General features: G+C 45.1%; 1 long non-coding RNA gene across 1 annotated transcript; it reads right to left on the bottom strand.

Moving 5' to 3' along the window:
• Positions 1 to 1423: 1423 nt before the first annotated feature.
• Positions 1424 to 18034, bottom strand: LOC138065947 (uncharacterized). The gene is made up of 4 exons (XR_011138963.1): positions 17920 to 18034; positions 7233 to 7338; positions 3680 to 6029; positions 1424 to 1538 (listed from the first exon to the last, which is right to left on the bottom strand). It is a non-coding gene; the product is annotated as an uncharacterized lncRNA (long non-coding RNA).
• Between the last annotated feature and the right edge of the window lie 299 nt (positions 18035 to 18333).

Here is an 18333-nt window from a genome sequence, read left to right as displayed (position 1 = left end):
CCTGTTTGCTGTGGGAGAACGGGGGCATGGCAAAGCCTGTGGCCATTTTAGAAAACTCTCTGCAAGGCAAGGGCTGCCCCTGAATTCTCCCTGGGCCCCCACCAGGGCCCCTTAGGGATTGCTTCAGGTAAGTGGGCTGGAGGTGTTGGGGAGACCCCAGGACGTTGCTGCAGAAAGTTATTGATGATGCTGGTAGGCTGATGGTGCTAAGAAGGTGGTATTTTAGTGGGTTTCTGCATGGATCAATAGAATGGAAACTGGTCAACATTTCCATCAATGATTTGAAGATAGATACAAAATCACCGCAGATGAAAACCATCAGATGACACAAACAAGAATAGAGCGGTAAATAGCAATAGGAGCAGGCCATTCAAACAGAAGAGATCTGGACAACTTGGTAAGTTGGGTATATTCAAGCAAAATAAATTTTCTTACAGGCAGTAGAAAGGTGCTTAGGTAGGAACACATAAGAATAAAAGTCATTCTTATAGAAGGACTCCTGAAGAGTTTTGCAAGACACAGAAGATACATAAGATCTTGTGAATTTTCCTTGTGATAGTCTGTCAAAAAAGGCTGATGGATCCCTTGCAAAGCTAAATAGGGACAGACATACAAGGTAGTGTGATCTCTGGCAAAGATAGCTAAGAAGATTCTTTGGTGGCCTAAATACGAGTGCAGGAAGAAGGACTGAGCAATCTGAGTTTGATGCCCTCAAAGGAATCCTGAGGATGATCCCATGTTTAAAGACATGCTAGAGAACTGGAGAAAAAGCAATCACAGTGGGGCTATAAAGAACACCTTCTTAAAGAAAGAAATGAGCTGGATTATTCAAAATAGGAAGATTGAAAGGTGATTTGGCTATGGTATATATATATGGTGAAGAAAATATCTGGTACTAATAAACTATTTTACTTTGAGAAAGAGTAACCATGAGAGGCTGGAGCCAGACAAATTCAGGTAAGCCACAACACTGCAGTCATGAAGGTTCTTGCCTACTTAAAGAAACTGTCATATAAGGAGAGGCTGAGAAAGCTGGGACTGTTCAGCCTGGAGAAGAGAAGGCTCAGGGGAGATCTTATCAATGTGCATAACTACCTGATGGGAGGGTGTAAAGAAGATGCAGCCAGGCTCTTCTCAGTGGTAGTGAGTGACAGGACAAGCGGCAATGGGCACAAACTGAAATACAAGAAATTCCATTCAAATACAAGAAAGAAACGTTTTACTGTATGGGTGACAGCACGGGAGCAGGTTGCCCAGAGAGGTTGTGGAGTCTGCCTCTTTGGCGATAAGCAAAACCTCACTGGACAGGGTCCTAGGCAATGTGCTGTAGGCAAATTTGCTTGAGCAAGGCGGTTGGACAAGATGATTTCCAGAGGTCCCGTCCAACCACAGCTATTCTGTGATTCTATGGCATTTTCCTTTTCAAATAAATTCTATGTTGCAGGCAGAGATGGTGTGGGGCTCCCGAAGTCTCCACTTGAGACCTGCTCATTGTGGCAGGCAGTCATCTCAGTAAAACTAGGCACAAGAAGCAAAACCTGCATGATGAAAAAGGGTTAATTAATAAGATTTTAGGTTTTATTCCAAGTTAAAACAACCTAAACTGTGAAATATTGATATCTTTTGTGAAACAGATCAAGCTACCCGATTCCATCAGGCTCAAAGCCGTGTACGGTGCAGGAGCCAGTCATGTTGATAAGGATTAGGGATTAGTGCTGCCTGACAAAGGCAATGTGACCGAGGGTATTGGCAGTAAGCAGCAGCTATGACCAGGATTGTTTGTCTATCTATCTATCTCCTTTATCAAAGAGTCTTGAGACCTTGGCAGAAGGGGTCTCTGCTGCCCTAAAGTTGCACGATATGTAGCTTGATGATTAAAACAGCATTCAGACTGCGCTGTGTGCTTGGTAGTGGTGTGGACAGGGTTACTATGAAGCAAGCACAGAGGCAAAAGTCCAGTCATGAGACAAGCGCCCAGCCTGGGCTCCTTTTCTCGGTGGCTTAGTAATAATTGCAGCTGGATTTCTTAATGAGTAAACAGACCTGTTGAAGCCTATCCCTATGGGGTCTGGAAAAAGATCTCCTTGTCCCTGTCACCCCCGCAGCAGCTGCTGGGAGAGGCTGCATGGAACGGAGCTGCGTGCAAACATGCTGGCCCTCTGCATGCTCGGCCACCCGCTGCAGGAGGGCTGGCCGGGTGCCCAGCACAGTAAAGGGCAACATTTCAGCTAACGTAGGCGCAGGGTATGGGGCGGATCTGGTGTCGTCCCCAAAGAGGCATCAGGTGGCTCCAAAGGGGAGGGAAAGACCCAGCACTGCACTCTGCTCCGGAGTGGAACAAAGATAAATTCGGTAATTTCAGAGCCTGCTGCACTATGTGAGAACTACGTGAGTCACCTGCAGCAACTGCAGGCCAAGAAATGGGAATCCAGGCCCTAGTCCCCTGGTGCTTGGAGCATATTATGAGCATAGGCTAGGGGCATGGATCTCGTGGCTCTCAGGGTAGGAAGCATGGTCCATGTTTCTGGATCCCTCTGTGCACCGCAAAGGGAGTCTGTTCCTTCCTCTGCACCACCTGCTCCATACTCTCAGCAGCCACTTGGGAATACTGACTGCAGTATGCTGGGCAACGGAAAACCAGGACCAGCACTTTGGTATTGCAATGGCAGGATGATGGGTAGAGCCTGGATCCCTCAACTGGGCAGTTTGCTTAGTCGAGACAATCCTTCAAATTAGAAAGTGCTGGCAGGAAGAAGCCAAAGTATGGCTATACAGTTCAAAAGTTTGGAGCAGAGATGTGAAACTGCAGGCAGTGCAGAAGGTGATTATCCTAGGTCATGATAATGGTCTAACTGGGCCACAAACCTGTCATACCTGGGAATTAAAATTTTGATTCTTGAAGAGAGGGTTTTGGCAAATTATTTGGGCTAACCATAGGTCAGCAATGCCCCATTGTATAGACCATGTTGTGGTGCTGGCCAGACATGAAGAGGAAGGTAGGACCAGTTTGGATAGTGGGGGCAGTGCCATCTCTCCCTTCTGCAGGAAGACTAGGGAAAGTCACACTATTAGACTGGCTGACTCAGAGACTGAAAACAGAGCAGAGAGGTCCTGCCTTCAGTAGCTCTCCAGTTAGGATTTTGGGGTCATTTCTAGAAGTTTGCAGCATATGATCTTCCTTCTGCCATCTGCCATGTCAACTCTGACACTGCACCGCCCCCATTCCCTCCCACTTAAACCCTGCCTAAGTATCACTGCTAGGGTGATGACTCGGGTTTCTAGTGAAGTATTATTATCCTCCATATTCCCCAGAGTTCCCTCCTAGCCTTGTCCCTTGGACAAGACCTCATGTTGACCTTCGTGTGCAACTACTCCCACTCTGCGCAGAGATATCAGGTCTTGAGAGTGTAGAGGGACTGAGTAACAGGTCCCCAAAATGGGTCGGGGAAACCATCTCAGGCCAGGAAATGTGTTAGGGTAGATATAAGACTGCATAGTGCCTGCGCCTGCTTCCTCCTACACTGCTTTTTCTGGAGTGTTGACTTTCACTTCAAAGACAAAAGAGGCCAGAGCTTTTATAAAACCCACTGAACAGCTGCCCTGTTCAGAACAAGAGCCTTTCCAAGCGCAGGGATGGAAAGAGACAATATGAGGGATACAAACAGTGGGAATTTGTTACCTTTCATTCATACTGAAGCAGGGGAAAGCTGGTTGCAACTGCAACCCAGTGATGTCTTCTAGAGCTGTCTCTAGCTGATAAACCGTGAAAAGTCGTAAGGCCCCACTGTAGGACCGGGGGACCAAGAGCTGGAGGGCTGGAGCTGGCTGGATCAGAAAAGACTGGAAAACATACAGTTACCTAACTGGAAAACATGCAGTGGCTCACGGTGTTTTAGTCAGCTGCCTATCCTCCCTTGTTGTGCGAACCAGAGGGACGTGCCTTAGAGGAATCAAAGGAACCGGCTCAGGATTTTCCACATCCTGTAGCAAGAGCACCATGTTGCCCATACTGTAATTTCAAGTTTCCTTGTGCTGTGCTGGGTTATCTGTATTGATGTAGACAATGAGAAGAAAAGTAACCACTTCTAAACCCCTCAGCCACTCCTCAGTATCCTCAACTTCCCTGCTTATGGCCCATCCAAGGTCTGACAGCCAGCCATGCCAGCCAATAGGCTGGGCTTGCCCATATACAGGACTGCCTGTTGCTGTGGGTGTGTTTGTTTTTTCCCTTGGGCTGACAGGCAGCTGGGCATGTTTTTGAGCCCTGTGCCTTGGCCCAGCTTTGTGCAAGAGAGGGAGGAAGGAGGATTTGGCTCGGTTCACAGTGGTGACATAGAGTAATTGCACTTCTAACCCTTCTTTGCTGTTTACAAGCGGCCCCTCGCACCAAGGACTCGTGCCTCTGGCTAACTCCCGTATCTCAGGGGGGGTATCACACGATTGCCTAGCTCTCACACTTGACCCTGGTAGCTGTCTTTTGTGGGTTAGCTGTGACTGACTGCAACTTGCACGTGAGCTTGGCTAACATATTTTTTAGGGGATACTGAGAAAGACCATCAGTAATCACATAGGCTTATTTAAGTGAGGTGCTTAGGAGAAAATGTCTCTTAAGTGATAGAACAGTCTCTTTGTCAGTCTGTTTCTGAAATCTAACTAAATGGAGCTGGCTATAGTCACTTCCCATGATCAGAGGCTGCTTAGGGGTCTGCAAAATGTCCCTGGGACAGGCAGCCCTGGGACAGCCCTGCTCTGTGCCTTATCCAGCTCCCTTCCCCTCCACTGATGAAGCGGGAGATGGAGCGCAGCACAGACAGCAGTGTGCTGACGTTGGCTGACATCTGCTAGTTCTACTCTCTCCAAAACCTGGGAGGGAAAAAGCAATGGCTTTCATAGCCCCTTCTTCTGCCATTGACAGTTGTTGCAGTTGACACTCTGCCTTGAGAAATTATTTCACAATCATCCTCAGGACAGTAAATTTTGCAGATGCTGCTGAAGCCTAAGCTGATTCATAACCATCTTCCACAGGGGCATCCTGGGCAGGCTTAACTCCTGACACGTCCTTCTGCAGAGTCTCTCTCCTCTTTACCTGGCATCTCGCTCTGAAGCTACCAGTTAATTTCTGGCTGCTCAGCCAGGAACTGGTAGGAACTGAAATACATTTAATTTCTTGTAGCTCTGTAATATGCTAAGCCCTGTGTTACTACAGATAGATTCCCGGAGTCTCATGGGTGTGGATGTTGTTGTCATATGCACAACCCCTGAAACGGAGCTGCATGAGCAGATGCTACAAACTTCCATGTCCCTGGACTAGTCAATATATTTTGAGCGCGGGAATTCAACTATACACAAGGTTTCCCTGACTGATCTCACCACAGATAGCATTCATAAGATGTCCCAGCCCAGGGGTTATAACATTATTGCCCATTGGCTGCACATATATTGCAGGGGCATGACAGTCATCGTTATGGTGTGCTCAAGGGTCTAGATTAATATAACTGAGTTGTGAGAGCGCCTCCATGTATATGGGGCATGGGTAACACTACTGCTATGGAATATTTTTCCTCACCCTGAAGAAAGGCACTTACAGGGACTTCTTTGCTCCTTTAGTTCCTGAGGAGCTTTCAGGGATCTTCCTGGCATGCTACTATTTCTCTTCTCTCCCTTTCTTCTTCTTTGCTCCATCTTTCTCTCTCCTTCAGCCCTGTCTCTGTATCACTTGCCCATCCCTTCTTTCACCTTTATGGGTCGCTCTGCTCGAAAAGAAGCATCCTTTGCTACAAAATCCTGGAAGACTTGACTCTATCAAGAAGCAATACAGTATACTCGTTGTACAACTCAACGCTCCTTTCACCCAGCAGGGGGAAATGCTACTTACTTTCACTCATGACTCATTTGAATCAGTTCATTTCCTTGCACCTTTGATTTGGGGAGCTCTAGCAAGAATAGACAAGTACTTATGTCCTCAGTGTTCTCCTCCCTCACGCTCATCCTGCTTGTAGTACCTCCGAGAAGACTGCAGCATCTTTGTCCTGTCGGGAATATTTATTGCTCAGAAGTGTTAATACTTGCATGAAGAGCAGCTGCTGGAAGCAGGGTAGGAGTGGAGTTTAGCAGGCAGGATGGGCGGCTGCTATTCCCAGCACTGGAGGAGGTTAGGGCAGAGGGAAGCTAGAACCCCTGGTGACTCTTTGCATGTCTTTGAATCCCTTTGAACGCAATCACTGCCAAACTGTGTGCGAGTTTACCACTACTGGGCTGCCCCCAAGATCTGCTGAACTGGTTGACCTCTTCTGGACTGCTGCATAATGGGAATCTGGGGATTAAATGGGAGCCATGATAGGTAGACGTTCTGACCCGCTGCCTTAGCAGCCTGCCACCCTCCCACTGGTTCCTGGCTAGACAAGGGCATGTGGCATGTGAGAAATTAGACAGGGCTGGCAGAGTCCTGGCTTTAACAGAATGCCCCTGTCCTTTCCTTCCCATCACAGAGGAAGACAGATGAATTTATAGCGTAGGGTGTGGGGGGGGCTGCCAGGTGGCCCTAGGAATGGCGGGACCTCCAGACAGGAAGTTATCATTGTTTAGGACAGGGTAGTTTTCATTCTCCCCATGTCACCTGCTTTGCCGGATGTCATTGCCCACTTTTTCAGCACTTGCATGACTGCAACCACCAACAATCAGTTTCATTCAGTGGGCGGGAACATCACCAGAGAGAAACGTGGACACAGAGCAACGTCCTGAGCTGTAACTCAGGCCACCCAGATTGCAGTAGTATCCAGTAATCCTGACTTCTGGTCTCCTCAACCAGTAGACATATCAGTGCTCTCTAATAGCTAGGCAAAGACTTCTTAAGTCCCTCAGTAGGTCACAGACTGGACTGGTGACTGGCCCCAGGAGAAATGATGGGATGAGGAATTCATCCTCCCACCCTGTTCCCTAGATCCTAGAGTGCCTGCAGGGGATACTCTGCTGTACAAGAATCATTAGGCAGCAGCAGCAGGCAGCAGGGATTAAAAAGAAGTATAACGTTTGATTGGGTTTAGGGCATTGTCTTGCACTTGCAGATGAAGAATTTTAAGTTATGGTTGTAAAATAAAGACTGTCCTTGAAAGCAGCGACTGTTAGGTGGTAGTGGGGACTATGAGATGGGAATACAGTGGGAAGGAACGCAGGCATAATTCTTGGGCATATAAGCAACATAATATCAAGCTGGGGCAGGGAGATGTAAATACCTAGGTCCAGGATTAAACAGATAATGACAGGAATGTGTTCTCCAGTAGTCTCCAGATGTCCCCACTGGAAAGAACTGTACGAATGATTCAAGGTCTTGGAGCCTGGCTGAAAGAAACAAGAAAACAGGACAAATTATAGTTGATTACAAGGACCTGAATTTGATTGAAAAGGACATGTGGATGCTGTTCAGATGGTGACGGGAGTCTCTGTTGCACGGGTCTTTGCAATGGCATCTTCAGCTGGATCAGGGGAGACTCCCTGAACTGTTGTCCTTATGAATTCTTATAATCCAGCTTGCCTGTGGTCCTCTGTGACCAGCATATGCATGATCCATTGCTATTGCCTATCTTAAGCTACATATAAAAGATCTCCTGTCTGTCTAAACTCTGTAAAAAAGACAGTCCTATGCATCCGTTTCTGCATCTGCTCCCAGGAGCACTTTGGACTCACTGTTTTCAAATAGGAACTATCTGGGAGTCTCGGGGATGGCCAGCTCAGGACGGTAATCAACATATTGAAACACACGTATTGGTGGTCTAGGCACAGCAGGACCTGCCTAGGTGGATCTTCAGGACAGCCTGAAATTCCCATCTGGAGACTCTGGCACCAATTACTTATTCAGTTAACTGTGAAGGTGGCTAGGTCCAATCGCTTGGTCTCAAGTCAGTCTACCATCTCAGATCAGTTCGTTGTCTCATCTGTATAGAGGATTATCTGGGGAATTCCTGGACCACCCAGGGAATTAAGGGCCTGCATGCACTGAGTGTGCACAAAGGCAGAGCCCTGACACCCTGCTGGGCAACAGTTATAAGCATAGGACGAACCTGAATTTTCATCTTATAACTCAAATTCCTTAGCTCTTGCCACAAGCCAAACAGCTATAGAAGAATGACGTGAAAGTTTAAGTTGGTCTTATTCAAAAACATTATTGTTTTGCTGTAGCTACAAAACGAGGTGCTGGTTGGCTGATAATTCACAAAGTCAAATGCACGTACCTATCTACACAACCCCCCACACAGAATTTCCACACAAGTAAAACATGTGGGGTGTTTCTATTGCTGGAATTGAACTCCCAGTGAAAGAGAGGCACTGAAAGGAATTTCCCTCTGTTTAGTCAAAACAATCTCCTCTTGAGCAGCTCTGGTAGTCCCTTTCCTGATCACTTAATGCCTCATTTCACCTGTCTTGTTTAAAGTAGACCTTGTCACTCTGTTTGGAGCCTCATGTCAATCACGTTAAACGCATACCTCACCGCTATCCATATAGGCTGTGAATTGCTAATGCTAAGGAAAGCAAGGGCTGTAAGGCTTGTCTGCATGGGCCCAGGTCCTTTCTCCTGTGTTCCCAGTTTTTGGCAGGGCTACTCATATTGTCAAGCTTTGATACAGATTTTGCTGCTCTTCAGTGGCTCTTAGGACTGGTTTCAGCTTGCTACCAGGAGGCTAGCAGGGGCAATTGCAGTAGCATCCAAGTGTAGAACCGCACAGATGTGCAGGTCGGACTAGGTCTGATTTCACATCCCCGCTTCTTAGCATTCAGTTAGTTCTTAAGGTCTGAGGACAGCAGTATGGGGTAATTACTATTTTTCCCATAGCTAATCTTAATCAGAGGGTGGGAAAAGGAAAGAGAAATAGGAAACTCTTTGCTAGGTGAGGAACCTTTGCTTACTGAGAGCAAAAGCAGAGAGCTTTTGCAAGATAGACTCAGTTTGGGAAGGATAGTGTTCAGGCCCCTTTTCTGGCTCTTGCCTTTTCTCCAGGGTCTCCTGGGATGCTGGGAAAGATGTTCATGCTCCTTTACAGAGCTGTTCCTTTGCAACTCTCTCTCATTAGCTTCTGCTTCATTGTCTTTGTGATTCAAGGTATTTATTTCAATGATAACTCTGCTCACCATTTCATTGCCAGATCATTTTGTCACCCTTAGGAACCAGGGGCTGCTACCTGTCAGCCTGCAGACAAGGCAAGAACTAATGTAGAGATGTGGCGCTAAGACTAGAAGGCTAAAACTCTCCCTTCTGTATAGCTTGTCAGGCAGGCATTAACACACCAGTCATGCCTGAGCAGTCCCTAAAGATGAGAATTTCTTACCTATGTTATGGGGCTGGAAAGAAGTATTTAGGAACTGAAAATCAAGTACTATGTCTCTTGAAACAGATTTCACACCCTCACAGCTAAAGAATAATCTGGACTGTCTTCACAGCCCCACATTTTCTTTCCTTATGGTGCTGCTGAGTAGGCTCATGGCTGAGGAACAGCTACGAATGGATTCCCAAGACAAGGCTTTAAAGCCTTCTTAAACCCACTTTTCAGGCCTGCAGGTTCACCATGAAATTCAGTTACGTTAGTAAGCAGAGAGGATAAAGGTATGCATTTTTTGTTTGTAAAATCTACACTGGATAAACTCAACATGCGCAGATTAGGCGCTCGTAAATTCTGGCCACATGTTAGCTGTGGTACGTGGTTTCCTTCACACCCTCTCTGTAACCCCACTCCGTGACGGGGCACAGCCTCAGAGTGCGCTACTGCTTGTCCCTCACGTGTCCTGTCCCCACTGAAAAGCTGGGCCAGCAGGGAGCAGGACCAGGTTTCCTATCGGAGCAATCAGGATGCCAGAACTGCTCAATCATCTTCCCTGCAGACTGGGACAAGACCTCTGCAGTCTCATTTGTGGTACTATTTGTATGCTAACAGGGGCTAGCCTGTCTTCCTTTAATGACTTGGAGCAGAGCCTACCGCTCAGGCGTGGAGGAAAGGATTATAATCCCACACTGCACCACAGCTGGTGTAAAAAGCTCCTGTCCCAATCCCGCCTCATCAACAGAGCAATTTCTTCTCCTCACTTTGCTTCAAAGTGGGATCTGGTGTTTTTTTGCAATACCTTAAAGAGACTGCTTCACCACAGGGACTCTCATTACCATGTTTCAGTCTCATACAGCTGCATTTGAGTTGCTAAAGCTGCCAGTGCTGGGAGTGAGCCAAGGATAAAACACCCAGATGCACTAGCCCCTGCCTCAGGAATCCAGATTTGCTTAGGACTTAGTAACACAGCCTGTTTTCCACTGGCTCTAAAATGCTGCCTCTTGAACTGAGCTTCATCTTCTCTTATGCTTAATTTTGTCTGGGAAATGAAATCACTGCTAAACATCCACTGAACTTTGTCAGCCCTGCTGCTTCTGCACGTCTGCTCACAAGCAATATTCAGTGCTCCGTTTTTGAAAAATATGCATTTTTGCTTAGGTTTGCTCTTCTCTGCCCTTCCTAAACGACCAGGAGCTGGATGATTAGTTACTTTTTCGTATTAGCAAAAGAAAAGAAATTACGGCAAATATTCTTTGTCAAGAAAGAGAAGAAAAGGCAGTCCTGATCTATCCTTCTCCTGGGCACTGACACTGTCCCAGCATGAAGAAGCAAGAGAGACAGTCTGACCCAGATTCAGAGAAGGGAGAAATGGAGCTCCCACAGGATTTGTAGCAGTAGCTTTTCTTGGGGACTGAGTCAACATAGCTGAAAAGCAAGGCAATGCAGCCAGTATTAAGAAGCCCAGTGTCAAAGCTACTCAGCAAAGGACTTTTCCTAAGCCAATTTTCAGTCATTTCAGTCACTCCTGCTTCCCCAGCTCTCTGCATGCATCACCTTCCATCCTTCTGAGCCACATTCCCAGTTACTAGCACTCACAGTCACTTCACCTGAACTAACAGTGCTGCCCTTAAATCAAAGGCAGTGCTGGGAACACGCCTTTCCTGGCCTTTGGCCATTTTCCAATTACAAGAGACGTGTTAATGAGAAGACCTCACATCTAATCATCTACTCAAGGCACTTGCAAAATGCCAGCCAGCACAGTAGCTGGATGTGAAAAACAGGAAACCAGCTGATGTCAGCTAAGACCAAGACTCAGTTTCAAACAGCAGCAAAGAGTAGGGAGAACCAATGAGCGCTCGGGGCTAGTGCCTTAAGAGCCACAGCTGGACTCAGTTGTTACTATGGTCCTTTGGGAAACTTAATGCTTAGTGAAAAACCCCACTGAATGTGAGGATCAGCAACCCCTACCAGGGGGTTATAGGGACAAATATCTGGCAGCAAGCAATAGAGAAGTCAGTGGAGTATGCATGGGAGAAAGGTCAAGAGATTGTAGAAAGCTTTTCACTTTCAAGTTGAGTGATGGAAACGGTCAGTGACTGATGGATCCTAGCAGCTGGCAGAGAAATTCACCGCAGGACAGTCCAGTTAAAGAGTGGGAACTCAGCGATTTTAATGTTGGACAAGTTTTTACGATGCTCTTGAGAAGTAGGTGACATAAAGCACATAAATCAAAGCAACTTCTTGAAACTGAGACAGTCTGAGGCCCTGATGCCCTGAGATCAGAGCAGCTGAGACGACACTAGATATTCCCCAAAGTACAGGGACTCTGTCTGTGCCAGTAGGGAAATCACTCCCTTCTCATTTGGGGTGAAAAGAAGAACATCATTTTCAAGGAAGCTATGTGGTTACTATGAGTTTTACAGAAACGGAAGGTTTTCATTGCACACTATAGCAGGGTACTATAAAGACTGTATTAGCATGAAATATAAACTGTAAACAATGACTGTAAATCATGAAATCTTTAAAATCAAATCAACCTTTTAAAAATATGGATTGCATTTATTTTTCTTTTAAAAACAAACCTATCTAAAATTAATCGCGAGATCAGGACAGTCTTTGCAAAACTGCTAATTTAATGTCCAACTAATAGAAAGGTTTAAAGAGAGAAGAGCAGTGCTGCTTCAGTGAGATCTCTGTGCATTTTAATGAGATAAAGACTTTTTGCTTATTAAAATGGTACCATATTCACCCAAACATAAAACAAGTTTTTTGTTTTCTGCCAGAAATTAGGATGTGGAGAAAAATGTACTCATCATATAACTTTGGACTGTATTCCAGGAAAAGATTTACAGCGTGGCCTCCTTAACAGCATTAGGCAGCTACATGACTTTGACAATCTGCTGGTTCACCAGTGATAGCCAGTTACATATTGTTCTTCAAATCAGCTAGTTTTAGCTATAACACAGGTTTTGAAAATTGTACTTAAAAATAAGAATGCTAGTACCACATCAGACCAAAGGTCTAATATAATCCAATTACTTATCTCTAAGAGTCATCAGGGAGAGAAAAAAAAAAAAAAGATAAGAACAGGGCAAGTATATGGTGGTAATTCCTCAAAGAAACCTTCCCACTTTCAGCAGACTGTGACTTAGAGAATCCTGCCGATAGCCAGATACTGTAACTTCGTATTTAGTGGTCCTTCACCGTTTTCTTCAATGGACTTGTGAACCAAACTACACTTTGGAGTTCAGGGAAGGGGACACATAGTCAGTTGTTACAGTGAAGGAAAAGAGAAATCTGCTTGGGTTTTGGTGGCAGCAGAAAAGAAATGAAGCTCCAGCCAAGTAGAATGGGAACCATCGAGATATGACCAAAGTACAGATGAATAACCAAGTCCAACATCTTAGCTCACCCTTAACATTTGCAAGTTTCTCATTCCTGCTCTCTGTTTAGCTACTGCTTTGGGATACTTTGAAGATGAAGCTAACGCAGTTGCAATCTTTTCTTGTTAGTAGAAAACACTGTATCCCATTACGGGCCCTACTTCAAACAGAAAGGGCAGAAAAAGAGTGACAATTCATATCTAGCATTTATAATCCTGCGCAACTCAGTTGTTCAACTTTTCTCTTGGGATAGAGGGCTTATATAGTTTCGTATCCCACAGAACTGACGTCTTCAGGAATCCTTGATAACACTGACTTCTGCTTTCCTAATTCTATTTTATTCTTCTTTCCCTGATTTTTCTTTCCTTGTCCCAGCTACCTACCATATACTGCAACCAAGCTTTCTTATGCTTGCTCCACCTTTGGTTACACAGCCCTTCTGGCTCCTGCACTGCAGGAGAACTATCTTCCCGAAAGAAGGAAGCCAAAGCGTAAGCCTGCTAAACTCCCTAAATGACATGCTGAGGTGTTACTTCCAGACATTTGGCCACTGCTGTCTTCCTCGGCACCAGTCACAGCCACTGTGGTTCTCTGCATACTCCAAGGCAGGCACCCCTGTCGCAAACATTAACTCCTCCTCATTCACCTCTATGTGCTTTGATTTTCTCTTTCCTGTCTCCTCCTCTGGCTTCTCTATTTTCAGGTAATAGGCTGCTGAACTGCTTGTCTCAGAGAGTGACTGCAAACAGCTATCTACCTGGGTGTGGCTCCTGATTCATTCAAGACCCCATCCCTTTCAACTTTTGTCATTCTGATTCTTGTACTTGGCATTACAACTTCATTCCCCAGCAAGAGACAGTAGGCGATGCTAGTGCTAAGCCTGGAGTTGATGTGAGGCAGTCATCAGGGAGCAGCAACAGGCTGCTCCACAAGGGAAGGTGAGCCAAGAGCTGAGGGTGACAGCAAAGCAGGCAGGGACAGCAACCTCACCAAAAAGGGGTGCAGGCCCACACTACCCAAGCCAGAAAAGTAGAGTGGGTCCAGTGATGGTGACCAGGATCAGCCAGAAGTCCGGATCACCAGGTCACAGTGACAAGGTAAGGCTGAGGTCAAGCCAGGAAGTCAAATCAGCACCAGGATCAGGGAGGTACACGGCCAGGCACAGGCATAGTTGCAACATAGCTCGGTCAAGGACCAAAGGCAAGGGCCTGAGCTTAAATGCAGCTCCCGAGCAAAAGGGAGGAGGCCCCATGGCTTCTCATAGATCTTTCTCATCCAGCATTTTTCCCAGCTGCCTGATCCAAGATCGCACAATTGTGCGATGTCAGAGCTGGCCATGAGCACAGGCAGCCAAAGCTCTAGGGGGTGAAGGGAGTGCACTCGGGAGAGCAGTGTCCAGGGCAGTATTCAGTGAGCACTCACACACTAGACACCTGGAAGAGACCCGCTTCTTTCAGTTCCTGTGCTCCTGCCTGCCATTCAGCACTGCAGAGCAGGAACCTCAGTATAACACAGTGACCAGTTCTCAAGAGCTGAGGGAGGAAACTTGTGCAGATGCAGATTCTGGCGCACATACACCAGGCGGGTATCCCAGGGTCAATTGCTTACAGAGAAAGTACTAAGCTGTACCGTCCCATTTTTGAACTTAGCAAACCATCTCTCTTGTATCACAGAGATGACTTGTTTACAAAGCAAACACTGTCCGTCCATTTTACTGGCTCTTTAACATGGTGAGAAATGTTCCCTGGCAGAGAGTTCCTGGGAAAGCCTCCAAGAGTTGAAATGGAGAGACACTTTATGCAGAGAGGACAAACAAGGCTAGTCTCCCAGGACCCAAACCTCCCAGCTGAATCATCCCTCCTTGGATGATGGTAGGAGTTTAAGGTTATGTACTAACCATCCCCACAGCCAATATAAAAGTAATTTTTAACAGTGTCTCACATGGTCAGGATGAAGACGAAAAATTTCCCAACTTGTTCTGTAAAGGAAAATGGGTCAAGTCAGTAGTATCCATTTCTGGCCAGTCTCTCACTGCAGCCTATGGGACAGCTGGCAGCCACAAAAAAGGAGGGTAGAGTGCACAGGGTGCTTTCTACCACAGAGGAAAAAGGCTCCAACACTATCCGCTTTCCTGTACAGCTTTAGCATAAAGAAATACAGCCCGGACAGGTCCTGGAGCCAGTCAGCTTTGTTTTATATAGGCCTGGATCTAGGTATCCTAACATCTAGGTATCTTGATATTATGAAGAGAGCCAGCAGACCTGCAATATTAGCAAGGCTGCCTGAGTGTTCCACTCTGAAGCCCTATATGTTGTTGCCTGTAACTTTGTCAAAACTGAATTATTCAGACTGAAACTGCTCACCTTATGATGTGTCTTCATCAAGCAGAACACGGTCAGAAAAGATCGTCCCAAAGAGAGCAGCTTTTCCTAACCATTGGAAAAAATACATTAAAAAGCACCAGGCTGTAGAGGAATAACACTGTTCCTGAAAAGATCTACCCAAACCTGATTCAGCTGAATCCCTGTAGCTTGCCCAACGTCAGAAGACCAGCTCAGGGTGACAGGTACCTAGTAGCTGCTGGTGGCCATGGGTTGGGCAGGATTGGATTGAGGGAGAGAGAGGAACCTGTGTCCTGCGCTCCCAGCAACATCTTGTCATGCACCTGCAGACGAGTATTGTGTCAGCACAGAGAAGCAAGTCAGCTGGCTCGAATGCAGAAGAGACAAGAAACAGAGAGACGGGAGAGGGAAAGGAGCCAAGTCCCAGGAACGCAGCAGGAGAGGCTAAGACAGACCGGGAAATGAGACTGGGAAAAGCAGGCTAGGACTGGCTGGACAGGGTGACTGCGACCTGTTTAAGCACCCCAAGAGGATGTGAGAACTTGCAAGAGGGCACATCAGGTCAGTGAGGAAATTAGCTCAAATAACAGAGCTCTTGAGGTGAATTTGTAAAGGTTCTGGTCTTGCTAATGATGTGCACATGCCACGTCAGTGATACTAAGAAAGACCTGCTGGCCTTTTTCAAGTAGCTGTAAAAAACACAGATGTAGTCTCCCATGACAGCAATAAGCATATGTTGCCCTCCAGTGGTGAACCTTGCTTTTTCTTACAATAACTAAGGGGTATTTGAAAGGGACTCCACAGGTACAACTCTCAGCCCCAGATACTCCACTAGGCACAGGTTTTAAGCTTTCTAATGGCACAAATATTTGCACATGACACACTTAATTTGCTCATCACTGTCTCCAACAACTCAATCATTATTCAAATATATCTGCTCCATTTTGTCTGACCATTTTGTTTGTATTGGTTTCATTAATGTGGTTTAAGCTTCAGCTGTGTGTTGCGGGCTGTCTTGAAAGTCACTTATCCTCCAACTCTACACAGCACTTCATTACTGACAACGGTGCTAACACTACCCACAAGACCAGAAGCATGAACCTTAAAAAAAAAAGTCATCTTTTTCTTAGAATTTTGACAAAGTTCTACCACCTAGCTCCAAGCTTTCCATAGCAAGGGCTAGGTGAAGATTAAAAAAAAATTTATATAATGTGCATAAAAACATTATTTCCATAAGCCAGGTTGGTGAAACCATGTTATTTTGTAATTCTTGGAGCCAAATTCTTTGGTCCCATGTTCCAGAGGCCTCTAAATCAGGCAGCAGTTTGTAGCTGAAACATGCCCCTGGAAAGATCAATCAAATTTGACCAGGTTTCAGCTGATATTTGCTTAGAAACTACGAGCGTTTAACGTTGACAGGGAGAATGATACAGTCCTTTGCCATTTTTACACTACCGAGTGCAAGTTCCAGATTTTTGTGAACCAGCTCCACATATAACATTTGCAGAGCATAATCACAATTTCCCCCCTGCCCAGTTGCAGTGTTGTTCATACAGAGCCCTACCAGAATATCCAAAAGCAGAACAGTAGAACAGCTGTCCAATATTGCACATTTCTTCTTGGCACCTTCCATTTTGAAGGAGTTATATTTTCCTCAGCATGTTAAAAGAAAACCTGACCGAAACAGCTAATAAGTGAAGCTTTAAAATACATTTGGCAACGGAATTCACTGATTTGGACAAGACAGTGAACAAGATCTGAGGGGAAAAACGTGAATAACCCACCATTTTCTGTAACTCATTTCAGTTCTGTAATACATGTAAAGTCCACTATAGGGTAAAAGAGTATTAATTTATACTAGCACAGTTAAACTGCTCAGTGGAAGTTTTGGCTATACCTGTTTTCTTTTCCTTCTATCGATCTAGGAAAGAAAATGGCTTTATGTGAGCCACTGTTAGGTTCACAATTACAACCGCGAACCAATTCAGAATGTAGCAATTCAGCAGCAGTAAAACTGATTAATTGGTTTTGTCCCTTGAACTGCATGTAAATAAAGCTATTGAAGAAAAACGCAAAGAACAACAATGAGATGCCTAAGTTAATGGTACTCACTTTCTAGTAACAAGAACAAAACTTTGCAGGATTCTTTCTCAAACAGTTCTGGAAATATACTTGCATTATAGCAAATCCTTGAACTCTCCACCTTAACAGTCAAACAATTTTTTTTTCCTAACCCTCTTCTCCCAATCTACAGACACTCACCAAATGATTTTGTTTTATTCTAGAGATGTGTTTTGTTCCAATCGTTACTTGTTAGGATTACCTGTTAACTAACAGTAGTTCCTAAGGCAAACAAACTCAAGTTTTCCCTGTACCTGTGATACTGCAAAACTACGCACCTGAAGTGAAATGCAAGCAATATTGAAAACATCAACTCAGCATTCCCCTATCTTTCAAAGTCTGAAACAATCTGCCAAAGGAACATCGCACATACAGATGTTAGCTTTGGTCTACCACTTGTTTCTTGCTAATAATTTCACATATAAGTCACTTTAATAATAAATTTTACTCTGCCATTCTAAAAATCAGACTGATTTTAGAACTTTTAGGACTTCTGAATCTTGATAGTAGAGATAAAAGTTTTAGAAAACACTACTTGGCAGAACGTGTACATCCCTGAAAGAACTCTTAGTTGCATAAGACACTAAAAGGGAACACACTAAAGGAAAAATGTAACTTCCTCTTTTATTATAGAGGGATAACATGCCAAATTATCATTTAAATATCTAGATAAGGTCCTTGAAGATTTTCCCCGGATACAATTAAGAAACTTTCTTCCTAAGCACCCCTAAGTGTCCAGTGACTTGATACATAATTATTTACCTTCTTCCTTGTGATGTGATGTTCTTATGTACTGTTCAAATGGTTGCAAACACTGAATAGTAACAGTTATCAAGGCCTGGAATGCAGTTTCATGAAGTGTGTTAAAGCTGCAGCCCTGAAATAAATAGCCTATGTTCAGTACCAACAAAAATTTACTTCTTCAGTTTACCATTGAAAACCACTAAGGAATTAGAAGCATGAAATACAGGTCCTATAAATCGTTATCTGCACTTCATACTTGTCATTATTTAACATGTAAGAATTACTGAAAACTACTATGAATTTCCACTTCCGTAACTGAAGAGTTGCAGACCTCCTCAAATGAACACCTAGGGGATCTGCTCACAAGCAGCTACAGAAGCAAAGGAAAAGGGCCTCGGAAATTCTATTTTAAACAAAGCGTTTCCTATGACC

This window comes from Struthio camelus, chromosome 2 (genome assembly GCF_040807025.1).
Source record: "Struthio camelus isolate bStrCam1 chromosome 2, bStrCam1.hap1, whole genome shotgun sequence".
In the NCBI taxonomy this organism is placed as follows: Eukaryota; Metazoa; Chordata; class Aves; order Struthioniformes; family Struthionidae; genus Struthio; species Struthio camelus.
The sequence above is the reverse complement of the archived record's forward strand: the minus strand, read 5'-3'. Positions and strand labels throughout refer to the sequence as shown.